Genomic DNA, 15,890 nt, shown 5'->3' with positions numbered 1-15,890 from the left:
ACTCAGGATTTAAATTGTCCTTTAAAATCACTTTTGAGATCCATGAAGATTATTTTGTTGATTTTCTGCTGGACCATCTCAGGCTTCAAAGCCTGAGAGGAACAATTTAATTTCTTAGCAGAAGACTGAATTAAAAAGTACAGCATTATTCCTTCTCCTCAATTTCTGTTCCCTTAACTGCCTGGTAAGTGGGATTAAGTCAGCGCTGTCATTTCTGGGACCAAGGCAATCTTTTGGTTTGTAAGAATTTCACAGAGGGAAACCAAAATCCACTTATCTAAAGAGCTACTGAGTGAAAAAAGTGACATAAAACTCTCTGGTTTTTTAACAAGATAAACCAAAGGTTTTCAACATCTTTTGATTTGTGGATCTGTACACATTTTCTAGGGAACAGGGAAACTCCCCAAGGGTACTCAGAGCCAAACTAGGGGGAGATGGTCCCACAGGGACTCCACAGCATTGCAGGGCTGAACCTGCTGCTCTCTGCATCCCGTGCGGAGCTGGGTGTTTTTGCAGGGTACTTCTCATTACAGTGATGTGTTTGCTTTGAAACTGAGCCTCAAAACTTCTCAGCTTTTAAGGCCCCCACACCGTGTTTCCATGTTTCAACTTTTGAGCTTTTACCTTAAGATAAGTTCGGCTTTCAGAAACCAAAATCTGAACTGGAAGGAAGCTCAGAACGCAATATAAATGTGTTTTTTAAAAAAAAAAAATTCCTGCTGACATTTTTTTAATCTTTCTTTCTTTCTTCACTGTGAGTAGCTAAGATAAATCTTCCATACGGACAAACATCTTGGGTAATAATTTCTCATCTTAAAATATTGGTGTAAAAAAAACCCTAAACAGGATTAAACCATGGTTAATTAAAAACACCATTAAAAAAAAGCTGATAAAATAAAATTCATTACTACCAGAAATATCGTGAAGATAATGAATTTACCATTTTGGCTGGCACAACCAGAGCTGAACAGTAAAAGAAGTGGAAATGAGCAGTTATTGATATATATTTTGATATCGTTTAAGAAATATTGTTGCAGTTAGTTCCTTTTAAAAGATACTATGAATCATTAAAAGAATACTCCCAAGTTTAATATTTCATGCCAGTTCTAGAATGCATTTAATTGCATTGCCTAATGTAAAATTTGTAATTCAAATCTTTATACAGAAAAACTAGAAAGCAATTGCTTTTTGTGTAAAAATTATAATCTAGCTGTCAAAACAGCTGATAAAACTAAAGATTTGGAGAGAAATTTGCTGAAGGTTTGTTATCTTTGGCATAAGTTGAGTGATTAGAACCGTCGTGCTAAACAAACTGAGTATTCATCAAACAAACTTGTTGTTGTTCCACGCTCCAGAGAATGAACTGTGCTTGTTTAGTCTGGATGGGAGAGAAATCTGGGGGAGAGGACATGATAATCCTCTTTAAATATATAAAGCACAGCCGTAAAGATACAGGGAGATGTGTTTTCAGGGCCTGTGGAGGATAGGTGGAGAAGAAAGCAAGACTCAGGCTAGAGATGAGGAGTCAGGGCAGCAAAATATGGAGAGAATTGACTGAAGGCCACCACGGAGTCTCCATTCAGGTATTTTTAACAATAAACATCTTCTGGACTAGGTCAGTAAAGCCCTGGGAGAGTGAGGTGCAGGTTTGGAGATTTTGGGTGTGTGGATCCCCACGCAGGTTCCAGAGGAGATGAGGACCCACACACTTGCCATGGGTCCAGACTGCTCTGCAACTTTTGACCTTTCTTTCTGCATCATTTATGGTCTGAGTGCTGGCCAGCTCCTGACACCTCTCCCAGCCTTGTTCCTGTGACCACAGAACACACCATTCCCACCTCTTGCCACTGCTGTCACAGCCCCGTCACCCTCCCCGTGGGTGCTCACATCGGCACCAACAGCTGGACCACTTTGGGTGCCAGTCAGCCATGCAGCTCCTGAAAACGTCTGTGAAAAAGAAAAGTTTCACCTCTGAAAGAGTCTGTGTGGGAAATTCTTGTGTTTTCAGGGCAAGACAGGAGGACAGATGGCTGCCAAAGCCAAGAGCCAGCAGTGCTTGTAAGATGTATTTGCAGTAGAGTATTATATGATGTGAAAATCACTTTATTACCATCAAGTGCCAGTTAGCCCTGATGTGACAGCTGAGCCTGGCATGTGTTGGCCAGCTCATGTCTCTCCTTCCAGCTGCACAAGGAGGATGTTGTCCTCTCACCTCTCCCAGCTCTGCAAGGCAACACATTGGGCTGAGACAACTCCCTGCTGCAAGTGAAATGCAGCTGACCCTCAGGGAGCGGCGGGGACGCTGCTGTCATCCTGCTGCATTCCACAAAGAGCCCCAGAAGTGCTGCTGTGCCTGAATCACTGCAGGCGACTTTGGCTCTCCTTCAGCCCATGTGGCTGAGGGGACACCCCATGTTCAGTGCCAAAGGAGGACGTGTGACAACACCACACCTATTTGCAAAACCAGCCCTCGCTTTTCCTGTATCCTTGCAGCACGACGCTTTCCATGAAGCCTTGTTCAGAGCAAAGCCACCTCGTTCAGGGCCTCTGAAGGTATCTGCAACACAAATACAAAGCAGAAATACAAGGCAGAAGAACCAAAGAATGCATTTGTAGACCAGCAAGCTGCAGGCACCTCAGGACACACACCAGTTTGCTTCCCCTCCCCATCCTGCAAGGGACCAGGGCGATGTGCAGGGTTAGGACCTCACCATCCCCCATTTGCTTGGTGCTGCCCTGCAGCCACAACGAGAGGTGAGGGGAGCCCAGGTCAGCCAGGACATGCTGAGCACTGCTCAGAGGTAGCCCAGCAAACTGAGTGTGCAGCACTCCAGTGTCACCCTGAACAAACTCTGCCCTGCCTGGAGGGGCTGTGCTCCCCCAGCTGCTGCCTCCACCTGCAGCCTTGGCCGCCCCGCAGATAATGCCTGCTACAATTGGGAAGTCTATAAGATGAAACGTTGTGTCTTTCCTGCAATAAAGTTCACAAAATGTCGATGCTTTGCCTCCATAACAAGCACACAAAAAGAAGATATAAAACCCCATGTGTTTGTAGATGCTCTCAGTGAACTGCTCTTTGCCAAGGCTGGATCTGTGAGGAGGTTTTCAAAAGGTTGCTGTGCTTGGATCTCACCAAGGCTTTAGTGGGTAACTCCTTCCCATGGCTTTGGAAAGTTCCCCCCATCAGTTGGCTGCTGCTCTTCACAATGTTTGTGTTGAAGCTTTTTTTTCAGCACTTTCTGTGAAAGAGAGTGTTTAGTTTTTGAACAATGGCATGACTGCACACCAGCTAACACCCACAGGCTTACCAGGGCCACGAACTAACGGGGATTTCCAAGTGTTGGTGTCACTGGCAGTGTTTGAAGCACAGCAAAGCCTGCAGACCAGCAGGCTGCTGGCCAGGGAGGCTTAGCAGCTCTTTGGTGAGGTATCCGAGATAGTTGGAGAGAGATCTGTACCACACCCTGCCTGCAAATTCTGATATCACAGAGCTCAGCCTGCAATACATCGAGAGGGGAATGGAGACTGAACCAGAAAATCAGACCCCTGACTGCTGCAGCAGGAAGGTGAAAACAAGGATGATGGGTTTCTTCTAGTGGTGGAAGATTCTGGTTTTGGAGCTGAACTAAGAGGAAAGACTTAATATAATGAGGATAGCTCGATGCATTTTGAGTCAACCAAAAACATTTTGCTTGACCAGTAACAAAATCTTCTGGTTTTCTTGGAGATTATTCCATCTTTTAAAAAAGTCAGCGTGAAAAACCACAACCCCTTTCCTTTTAAATTCAGGTCTATTGAAAATGAAAATAAGAAAGCAAGCGTCAAACTAAATAATGTTGAATAAAGCAAACTGCTTCAGCCTGAAAATGCTGAAGTGAAACATTTCAATATTTAAGGGAGTAAAGGAAGACTTCTATTGTTTTGTCTTGTCATTGAGTGACTTCAGCCCAGATTTGTGAGTTATTTTGGTTGCCTTCATTTTCACATGGGACTTAATTTTTTTATTTTTAAACTTATTTAATACTCTTCTTCTTCAGTTTGAGGTACAAATGGTCAGGTTCAGCAAAGGTTCATAAGAACATGACTGAACAACAATTTGCACAAATCAGGCAACTTCAGGGGTTTTTTTCCCTCTTTCCATTTTAGTTTTCCTTTGAAATCGTACCTGAATTTCAAGAAGCTGGGGGGTTCTCAAGGCTCCCAAAATATGCACAGAACTGTCAAAGTCTGTGTGCTCTGCTGGGTAACCTGCACACCGCAAAAATTCAGATGCCATCTTCAGTCCTGCAAAATATTAAGGCAGGCATTTAAGATTTACCCGAGTGATTAAGCATGAGCAGCTTGTAATTGTTTCCAGACCCCTCTCCTAGCAGGAGAAAAGGCTCTGCAATCCCTGTCCACGTGCTCAGTGTAGCAATGCGCTCACTAACAGAGAAACTGAAGATGAGCTGGGGAAGACAAACAGATACCCTGAGTTCTGAAAACAAGCCAGCATTAACTTTGAGTCCAGCACGGATTGTCCAGCTCAGAAAAGCAGGATTATTTAGCAGTGAACGTCAGGGCATGTCTGCCTCTTGCCTGGAGCAACACCTGTGCACCAGGAACTAGAAACCCCTCCTAAGTACACGTGGTCACATTCAGTCTGCAATTTTTCATCTGGCTTGGGAGTGTTAAATGAAGATCAACTGCTGAAATCGGCCTCATTTTGGGAATCTGACTTTTTAGAGAAGACCTTTGTCCTCCAGGTTTTGTATGAAGCCCCAGAGATTGCAGACCACGAAACAATCCAGCAAGCATCTGCCTCACATCCCAAATTGTTCCCTCCAAGCAAATCTACTGAGGGATTTTTCCCACAGACTGTTTGGTCATGAAGAGATCTTTCCCGACCTGCTCAGGGCTTCAGAAAACCTCAGAGAAAACCTCAGCAGCCCCAGCCTGAGTCTGAAAGCAAATTCAAGGGTTTGCCCTCGCCTTTGAACACAGCAGGGCTCTACTCCAACAGGTTAGATCTCAGGGGCCACCTTGCTCCCAGGATTTAAACCAGACCACATGTGAAATGGCAACTACCTCTTGATTTTATATTTTATTTTGTTTTTAAATAGGATAATTTAAGGGCTATGGTCCTTCTTATTATTGTTCTTACTACTGTTTTAATGGTAAATTCATTGTGTTGCCTTCCCTCCTTAATGAAGGGAACCGGGTACTTCCCTCCTTAATGAAGGGAACCAGAGGAATGAACCAGAGCTCATTTTCTCCTACTTTCTAGAAACAGCCTACAGATCCTTTGTAGAAAAATAACCACAATTTTTCCCCCTTCTGCTTACCTCCTGAGATGGGGTTTTCATCAGCTCAGACCATTTTTCTTCCACCACCTCTTTATTTTAACCTTTTCTCAAAGGTTACATTTCTTTTCTGAGGTCCACAGCCAGGACAAAGATACAGAGGATGCAGCTGGCACTGCCTTTTGAGGATCACTGTCACCACTGCAAGAGGCACCAGCCTGGGGGGAAGGATGTCTCTGGAAATGGTCCCTGCCCTCACCCAGCCCAGTTCACCCAGTCAGGCCCCTCTGCAGCAGCTGGAGTTGCTGCCATCAGAGCACGTCCTTGTAGCCAGAGCTGAGTCCTGCCCCTGGACTGTGCAAACTCCTTTTCTCCCCCTTCCCCAGCCCTGGCAATTGCCTGCACATCTGGTGGTTCCTCTGAACCTCTCTGCAATCATTGCTTCATCTCTGTTCAACTCCAGGTTGGAATGGAGCTGTTTTCCCTCCCCTGGGACCTGGAGTGCATCCTCCTCTCTTAACCAAATTCACTGTGCAATGGATCCTTCCATCCCTTCTTATGCAAAACCCTCCAAGAAGGGTCTTTTTTCCAGGATGGAAATCTTGGCACACTCCTCAAGTAGATGATCTCAGATAAGCCCACTGCTGGGGAGAGAGGTTCACCACCCTCCATGGAAACTTTGCAAGGTCTGGTTTTCATCCAGATGAGATTTTTATTTTTTTTTTTAATTTAAATTTGAGCAGAAATACTTCAATCTTTACAGCGTGAGAGAGGAGTGAAAAATTACATCACTGCCATTATAGTGGAGGGGTAAAAAAGTAGTTCAAGCTGTCTTTGAAGAACCCAGGTGATGAAACAAATGCTTAAGTTAGATGAGAATGATTCTTCTGCCAGAAATGGCCTTTGCTTGCTTCATGAGTGAGGGGCAGCATTTGCTGTCTCCTGCCCAAGCCCATCTCTCCAGGGGTGGGCTGGTTGGCACCAGACGTGGCACTGACCCCGTGGAGTTCAGTGGTGGAGCCAGAGAGGTGGGACATGGCTCTGCCATTAGAGATCTGCAGTGAGGGCCAGAGCTGAGCCTGCACAGGAGCAGAGAGAGGCGGCAGCTGCAGCAGCTTTTAACCACATTTACACATCAGGGTGCAACAGGGAGCTCCTCCATCAAAGCATGTCCGTGCACAGCCTCAAGTGTTTTACTCAGCATTAAGTAGTTCTCTGTCTTGTGGACAGAGGAAGGTTTTCATTTGTGTGCTCACCCATCTGCTCATGGGCAAAGCCAGGTCGATTCTGGTTTGTAGAGCTGAGTCCTGGCCAGCCTGTCCCTCAGCTCCTGGTGCTCCAGGTCATCTCTGTCAGCCTGTGGTGCCAACAGAGCTCCTGGGATGTGCAGTGGCCCCATCTGCACCATGACCCAGGGCTCGCAGCTGAATGACAGCAGCAGGGATTGCCTGCAGGGAAGTTGTTGAGAAAGAGATGAGGAAAAACTGCATCTCATCCCAGCCAAAAATCCCACTCACTTCCACAGACCTAGCAAGCACTGGGACTATGGTAAAGCCAAGCCTAAAGGGGCCACTCAGCCCGCACAGCATCTTTAATTATGCTTTTCTAGGTCATCACAAGCCAGCCCGGACAGTGCTGGGAGAAAACAGATTCACAGCAAATCCCCCCACAGCATCGCCTGCGTTCCCTGCTGCTGGCTGGGCTGCAGGTCACTGCCTGCAAACAACATCGCCCACGGGAACAGGCCCCAGCCCTGCAAGGGCAGCGGGGAAAGACAAGGGCAGGGGCTCAGGGTCAGCCCAGCCCCACCGAGGCGCCGGCGGTACCTGCGGCACGGATTTGCCAGACGCGCCCGGAGCCCGGCCCGGCCGCCGGCTGTCGCAGCGTGGAAGCCATTAGCGTTTAAAAAATCCTTACAGAAATTGAAGGGAGGGGGAAAAAAAAAGAAATGTGGAGGCCCATTCCTCAGCACACTTTCATGTGTGCCAAAGTTTGTTGGCATGGCTCTGAGTTTGATAGGGAACATCTGGGCTGCTGTTGCTGCCTGTATATTGGCTGAGGGCAGCGAACAAAAGGGGTTTGTGCAGGAATGCGCGGGGAGGGACAGCTGTGAGAGGCGAAACGCAGCCATACTCCCTGAAGAAGAAAGCCTAATGCACATCCCATGTTCTGCTTTTTAAAAGGGGATAAAAGCCTTCCCCCGCCCCCACTTCTTCTCTTCCCTCCTTGGGTACTGGAGGCGAGCGGGGCTCAGACAGATCCGTGCCCTGCTACCTCTGCACATTCGATTATTGGTGCAGTCTGGAAAAGCACTTGGGGTGGAGGGAGCAGGACAGTGGGAGAGCAGGGGAGTCTGAACCCAGCCACGAGATGCAGCACCAGCACAGACTCAGGGCACAACCAGCCCGATGCCGCAGGGCAGGCACACAGTGACAAACCCTCTCGGAGTGCACCGAGACCCAGTGACATGGACACACCAAGGACAGCACTGACTCAAGTCTCTTCCACTCCTGCTGGGGTCAGAAGGTGAAAATTAGCACCAAGGGCACTGCCAGCAGCTCAAAAGCCAGAGACTGCTTCCTGCAGAAGGACAGACTGTCCTTCCCGTTGTGTCTGACACCAGAGGGTGGCATGGAGGGACGGAGGAGGAGAGGACTCACACTTGAAGAAAGCTGGTCTGTTGGGAACTAGCTGAAAACTACAGGTCAGGTGCCAGCTTGGCTCTAGAGGTCACAGCAGCCACACTATGTCACCAAGGAGTCACTGCTGCCTGTGCACAGACACCAGAAACTTCTGACTGCATCATCCTGACATATGACATTCTCCCTTTTGGAACTTCTTTCCACCATCCCACACCTGTGGTGTTGTTCATCAAAGGGTGTTTGTAGCATTCACAAATCTTTTGAAAATTTCACGCTCTGGAGTAAGCCTCTCCCTCCCCAGGAACAGCATTGCTGTAATGTCCTACCTTCTGACACCTCTGTCCTCATTCCATTTTTGTCCAACTCAATTCCATGAGCAACAGTTTCAAGCCCTTAAGGGTTTTTTTCCTCCAATCAATGGAGAATTTTTCTCTTTTGTTGCTGGTATGTACATTTGGCCTGAATCCTCCCTAGCAGACTCTATCCTTCCTTGGCTCCAGTCTTTAGCAAGGGCACACATTGGGTCTGCTACCTAGACCAAGACTTCCATTGCCTGTGTCTTTGGGTCTCCTTGGAGTTGCTCCAGAGAGGGTATTTGGGTAGCACTTGGGCGACTTGACAGGAAAACCCTCTGGGGAAGCCCCAGGGAGCAAAACCTCAAGACAAAGGGTCCAGGTCAGCAAAGCCCCTTGGGTCTGGCAGTGCAGGCAGCATTTTCTGGCTCTGCTCTCCTCCCCAGGCCTCAGCTGCGTGCCTACACACCAATATTCGAGCTGACCTCACCCCGGCCACGCAACCCCGCTGGCGCTGCCTCCGGCGGCGCGATGGGGCTGGGGGCGCTGGCTCCGGGGCTGGGCATGCCTGCAGATAAGCTTCCCTCAGCGATATTTGGATTTCGATTACATCAGTGTCAAGACAGCTTTTGGCCAGAGCCAAGCGAGCTCCCGGCACGCCAAGGAAAGCAGGCGGGCGGGCCAGGGGCTGTGCGGGGCTCCGGGGAGGCAGCGCTCCCTCGGCAGCCCCGGGCAGGGCCACGCTGCCGGGGACAGCCAGCCCAGCCCGCACAGCCGCACGCACACCCCGAGCACTCCTCTCCTGCGGCTGCGAGAGGAGCTGCGGGAATCCCAGCCAGCCTCCGCAAACTCCCCGCAGCCATCACCGGGGAATGCGAAGCCGTACGTAAATATACAAGCGAGTTTAGCGGCCAGGGCCCTGCTTTAGAGAGCAGGAGAAGAATGTAGCTGCCGTGGTTAGTGCTCCTCGAGCCACTCTTGGAGACCAGGAGGGCTGGGGACAGGCAATCTACTCCTGCTTCATCACTCATTTGTGTTGCCAAAGCATATTTGCCAGCCCTCAGGGACAGGTCTATGCCTCCATTCATCCTCTCCATCCTCCTCTAGGACACCTTTTCTCTTGGTTTTGCCTCAAAAACTGCACCAAGGGACAAAACACCGTTTTCCAGCTGTACTCCCACCTGATCTCGCTCCCAGCTGTCCTTCCTTGACTGGCCACTAAGAACCACCAGTCTCAGAAAAGCAAAATTTCAAAAGCAGAGAAACAATTTAAGAACCTAAATCCCACTTTCCATGTGGGTAATGGCCCCATGAGAGGCAGACTTTTAATGATCCTAAATGCTTTCAAAGATTGCAGTAGAAGCTCATCTGTATCTTCAGTGTCCCAAGGGACTCCCGTGCCTTTGAAGTCCCTGTTGAGGGACCATGATGGTGGTGGCTGGGAAGGAGGACGAAATGCTGGAGTCTCAAATAAAATCAAGAGTCCAGTGGATCTCACAGTGGTTCAAGCTTCTGCTGCAACTGTGGCCCCATCCCATTGGCCCCATCCCTGCATTTGTCCACCATTCTGTGGGGCAGCTGGAAAGTCCCTGTGCAGTGGGCCTGGGAAGGAGAACAGTGGGAAAATACCCATTTCACTTTTTGCAGGCGAGAGTGGTTTGGACAGTTGTTTCAACTGGGAAAAAAAGCTCAAACCCTTGTCCAAATCGTCCAAATGTTTGGCTTTTGTACTTCCTTCGGTGACACATCCCAGGGCTTTAGTTGAAAAGGTCTTCTCTCTTCAGAATTAAGCTGCTTATAGGAAAAAAAAGCCTATCAAAACAGGAAGCTTGAAATTATCAAAGAAAAATATTTTCATTGACCTTAAAAGATCTTACCCTTTGGTCTTCTAGTTAGCAAAATTTTTCAGAACTGACTCCTCATCCCCATGAGAGATGAGAAATACTGTCAGTACCTCAAAAATGTTGCCAGAAGGGAAGAGTTATTAATTACCAACCCCTATTTTTAACCTGCAACCAAGAGACACTTCTAATGGGTGACAAGTGGATTGCCTCGAGGCTCTGCCATTGGCTTCACCAAGGCTTTTAAATCAGAGATAGGATTTTTGGGTTTTTTTGGATGGGAAATGCCCCAGGCACTCTGCAAAGCCCAACCTATCCATTTCCAAAGCAAGCATCAGGTATCACAGGCTTTTGCTATCCATCTCTTTACAAAAATTAAGTCATTACCTTTTCCCCCTCACTTATATTCTAATTGAAAAAACTTCATATTTTCTTCCCCATAACTCAAAAAGGGTTACATGGATTTTTTTTCTCAGAGTTAAAAAAAAAAAAAATCCCACCTGGTTAAGGCCAGGCATGCAAAATTTTCAATGTGAAAAGTAAATGTTTTCAGAAGTTATGAGCTTATGAAGAAGGAGGACTATAATGGAAACTGTTTTACTGCCATAATTATAACACCATGAACAGAGCCTGCTGCAACATATAACACTATCAAGCTCCTGTCAGCATTTAATAGAAGTCTTAATTAAGTGCTGGGGAGGGACCTGGCAAAAATTTATTTTCAGGAACACTTTTGGGAGCTGTGTAACTCTGGCCTTTTTTTTTTATTTTTCAAGTCTATCTCAATTGGAGCCTTAGTAGAATATAGAGGACAGACTAAATACAAGACACAATTATGTATCTTGTTGGCATTACTTCATGATAGGATTTTCTTTTCTCATAAACATATAATCCAGAAACAACCATGTTTGTGTTGGGTCAGAGCCAGACACTTCAGAGAAAGATTTTAACTTTCCCCAGGTTTGGAGTTCTCCAGAGCCAGGGGATTGATTCATCTTTTTGGGGAGAGGGGCACATGTGTGACCTGTGGGGCTGCCCTGCCTCTGCCACTTGCTTTCCTCCCCACCTTCCACCATCCAGAGACACTCACACTCAGAATTTGGGGGAAGATCTTGTGTTTCCCTGCATGGCAATGACTGAGCTCCTGGGCACAGAGGAGAGGTGTGGGGACGGCCAAGCACAGCAGCTGGAGGATCTTTGTAATAATTTCCTGCCAATGGTTTCACAGGAGAGAGAACCAGCTCAAAACCAGCCTGACAGTTGCATGGTTCCTCTCCCTTGCTAATTTGGGGAAATGTTGCAGAGGAAGGCTCCTCCTGCTGCAGCCTGATCTCCGTGTGCATCTCCAGGAACCTCTCCTGTCTCCCTGGCACACTCTTGGGGTCTGGCCCCTGCACCCTTCCTGGAGTCACCAGGCTGGGCTAAAGAGAGGAGTAGGGTAGCCAAGGAAGGCAAGCCCAACCCTGGGATGGGCAAGCTGTATCAGCAGCAGGTTTTGGGGTGCTTGGGGCACAGAGCCATCCTTAGAGGGAGCACATTAGGAGAAAGCTCTTCAAACCTGCTGCTACATCAGACAAGGAGCACAGAGCAGACACTGAGCAGACAGCGATAAGGGATCTGCCAGGGTTAACCTGGCTCTCCTCACTGCCACACCTGACCCGCCAGACCACATCTCTCAACATTCTGGCAAGCAAAGAGCTCCTCGGCGGATGCCACGACAAACACTCCTTCAGTCTGGCCTGGCAGCCCAAGATAATTTCCCTTCCCTTTCTGCCCCTCCATCCCCTGGCTGGCCCCCGCTCCGGCGGAGCAGCGCTGTGAGCTGGCAGGCCACATCCATTTCCCCGATAGCACCGATAGCCCGACAGCTGCTCTCTGTCCCTTCAGAGATTAGTTTGTTTTCCTAACACAATTACTGCCACGTGGCCCCGCGCTCTGCCGGGATCAGGGCTGGATGGAGATAAAGCAGTGATAAGATCACAGCCGCTCCAGACCCTTCGCAGCCGCGCTTCGCTCTCCTCGGCACGCGAGCGCCCTGGCTGCGAGGTACCCGCTCCCAGCAGTGCCAGCCCAGGGCAACCTTCTGGCCATAAGCCCCAAGGATTTGGCTCCCAGCTTTCCAGGCAACACCGAGGAGTTGTTGTGTGGTGTGGCTGTGCAGGGTAGCGTGGGTGCAGCCACACGGTGCGATACGAAGCCGCTTATCAGTGGTAGCACCCTGCTTTGGGTGAGCACAGCTGGCCAGCAGCTGGCTCCAAGCTGGCCTGCCTGCACCAGGCCAGCTGGCTCTGCCCAGACTCTCCTGCTCCTGCCTGGGGTTAGCCCAGCTCAGCTCTGCCTGCACATCCCACTGGTGAGTGAGGCAGCTTTACCCCGGTGCATCCTCTCTGCTGAGCAGGAGGGTCCCAGCAGGGCTCACACCGGTACCTGCAGTGCCAGCTCGGCTCCAGAAACATCCGTGGAGCCACCACAGGGGCAAGTCTGGCACAACTGCTCTCCATCACATCCAGCAAAGGCTCTCTGTGTCTCCCAGGGCCTCCTGTGGGAATCCTTGTGTGGGGAACAGCTCCTGAAAGCCGGGCCTGACGTGGTGCACGCCGGGAGAGGACACTCAGGGAGCCTTCAGAGAGACAGGCAGCCTTGCCAGATGTCTCCCATAAAGCTGCAAGTACTTTATTTTAATAATAAGCCTTAATGTATTCATTAAAGGCTCCCAGTGACCTGGGATGAATTTCCCCGCTATTGTAAAGGGCTGTGGGAATCTGGAAACCGCTGCATTACAGTTAATAACTTTAATTTTACAAGGCCGAAAATAGACAACTGAAAAAATACACAGACTCACTGTTTCCAATTAAGAAGGGATTTCTTCTAATTCCTCTGCCACCGGCGCTCTTGTTTAGCAAACAACATCTACAGATATTCAACCATAGGCGGGGGGAAAAGCAAACTGAGGGAGTCGCCTTTGCCTCTCTGTTACAAGAGCTGAGGAAGGAGCCAGGACCCTTCCTCCTCGCTGGGTTATCAGAGCACAGAGGAGCCACAGCCTGGTCAGCAACAAAAAACCCACCCCGGGGCAGCCAGAGATAAAACTTTCACGCCTGCTTCTTAAGCCTCAAGTGGCTTTGATCCAAGGGAGATGATTTCCCATCCATCTTCTCCCTTTCTCTCCCAGCTAAGATAGTTAAAGGGGTTTGGTGGCAGTCCTGGGGTGCTGGAAATCCACCGCACGGGCTGGGTGAGCATCTTGCTAGTCTTTGGGGTTATTGGTTTCTGATTCTAAGGTCAGGGAGGAATATTTAACCCCCTCAATCAGCTTGGCAGAGATTGCCATGGATTTATTTTGCCTGTCTCTTTCTTTCTCTGTCAAATCAAGGGTAGATGGTTTCTCAAGGGAAAAGAGAAACAAATCTGGGAACCAAAACCAAAACAATCCAGCCTGATTTTTTTTTTTTAAATTTCTGGGAATCCAATGTTTAACAATCCAAATCTTTTAATTTCCGGTTTGGTTCTTTTGGGTTCTTCAGTTAAAACTGGAGCTTTTCTTTGAACAGAAGCCTGACATTTTATGTAGAAGCGTTCATTTTGTGGCAAGTCATGCCTTCTTGGGTGGAAAAAGGAGTTTCAAAGGCTAACATCAGTCTGGCTGTGTTGGCAACAAACACCTGCCTCCTCATGCACCTCCAGATCCTCCTTCCTTCCACTTGAGACAGGGACAGGCACCTACTCTCCTTCACCCCAGCTTCAATCCATCCCAATAATCACCTCTCTTCCTTAAGAACAGTTCCATGTTTCAAAGCAGATCTCAAAATCTTCCTCTGCAGACTTAGCCCGACTCAGGGAAACACATTGCTTAAAAGCCCACAGGTGATCTCAGCTCGTGCAGACCCCAAAACTCTCCAGGTCACCCAACAAACACAGCAGGTCCCACCCAGCAGGATGGAGCACAGCAGTTTTTGGGATGTCCTGCAAGGGAGTTGGACTTGATGATCCTCGTGGGAGCCTTCCAAGGAGGAAATTCTGTGATTCCCTGCAGCAACCCACCCTCGAGACCCTCGAGACCCCGCCTTCACTGCTCTCCTCTTGACCACGAGCAGCACTGCCTTTGCACTGGAGCAGATTAAGTTTTCCAGCCAAGCTGATAAAAAAGAGAAATACTTTTCATATGTCTGGACTTGATCTCCCCATAAATAAGGCCAAGATGGAAATTGGGGGAAGGGGGTTGTCAGAGCAGTAGGTCATCCATCAGAGCCACACTGAGAAGGCTGATGCAGCCCTGGTCCAGGAAAGCATCTCTATTTAGGAAAGCCAGCAGGCACATCCCTACTCTCTGTTAAAGCCCCTGAGAGCCAGGCAGTTTAAGGATATCTAAATGCCTAAAGGGACAGATAAGATCTAGATACCAGCTGGCAAACCCAGAGACAAACTGTTTTTAATGGAAATTAAGACCTTACTTTTGTGGGCAGGGTCTTGAATTGCAAAGGTGCCTTAAGAAAAACCCAAAAAAAACATTCCTAGTGGCTTCCATGAAGAGATTCAGGCACACAGGCTGTGTATCAGTGCTTGTAATTCTTCATGTTATCCCAGAAAACCCAGCCTGCAGCCTGGTTGTGGGGTCCCCACTCTAGACATTCCCCAAACCACTAAAAATGTGGAAAAGCCAAACTGCTGCGCCTCACCTACAACCCCAACAGACCCACAGGCAGCACAGACCTTCCCCAAGTCTCTGAGCACAGATTTCCTACTCCTGCCTGCAGCTCAACCACTGCCTTTCTCACATCAATACCGTGACTAGGGCTGCTTGAAAAATTTCCATCCAAACAATTTGTAGCAGGTCATTTTTCAGTCAAAAGCAGATTTATTTTTTTAAAAAGCCCAGAAAATATTTTTGTGGAAATTTGCCTGGCTTGTCTGAAATGTCAGAAAACCTAGGAAAAAACGATAGAGTTTTGGTCTCAAGCTGCAAAAATCTTGGTTTTTAACAAAAAAAGGCAATTTCAGTGTCTTTTTGGTGAAAATTAAACTTCCAGAGAGAATAAATTCTCTTGCTGTCATTAAAAATGTTCCTGGTGTGATGGGTGCACTCAGATTTTCAGAAAACCCTACCTCCAGGGATTATGAAGGAAATCAGCCATTGTGCAAAAGGGAAGGAACTGGTTAGAGCCTGGCAAAGGAGCAGAGCCAGGATAAATGCTTCGTTTCCAGCCTGATGTTAGGTGAGGGGCTTAGAACACAAACCCTGTGAGGAACGACTGAGGGAGCTGGGGTTGTTTATCCTGGAGAAAAGGAGACCCAGGGGTGACCTTGTCACTCTCTACAACTCCCTGAAAGGTGGCTGTGGTCAGGTGGGGTTGGGTTCTTTCTCCAGGCAGCACTGACAGAACGAGAGGACACAGTGTCAAGCGGCACCAAGGGAAATACCCACCAAGCTGGGTATTAGGAGAAAGTTTTTCATGGAAAGAGTGATAAAGTACTGGAATGGTCTGCCCAGGGAGGTGGTGGAGTCACCATCCCTGGATGTGTGTAAAAAAAGACTGGATGTGGCACTTGGTGCCATGGTTTAGTTGAGGTGTTGGGGCATGGGTTGGACTCAATGATCTTGAAGGTCTCTTCCAACCCAGTCATTCTGTGATTCTGTGTGTTAACAGCCAGGCATCCCACAGCTCTGCTCCAGGGGTTTGTGTATTTATCAGTGGTCTGGGTGCAAAACAAGGTGGACACGGAGGACACGAGCCCATGGGGGCTCCAGATGCCATCACCCCAGCGTGGTCCTGTCTGATGGCACTGGGTGCAGTCAGGGGACACAGCTCCAGCCCTGCCACTGGCTCCCAGGAG

This window comes from Prinia subflava, chromosome 10 (genome assembly GCF_021018805.1).
Source record: "Prinia subflava isolate CZ2003 ecotype Zambia chromosome 10, Cam_Psub_1.2, whole genome shotgun sequence".
In the NCBI taxonomy this organism is placed as follows: domain Eukaryota; kingdom Metazoa; phylum Chordata; class Aves; order Passeriformes; family Cisticolidae; genus Prinia; species Prinia subflava.
Note: the sequence above shows the minus strand (reverse complement) of the source record.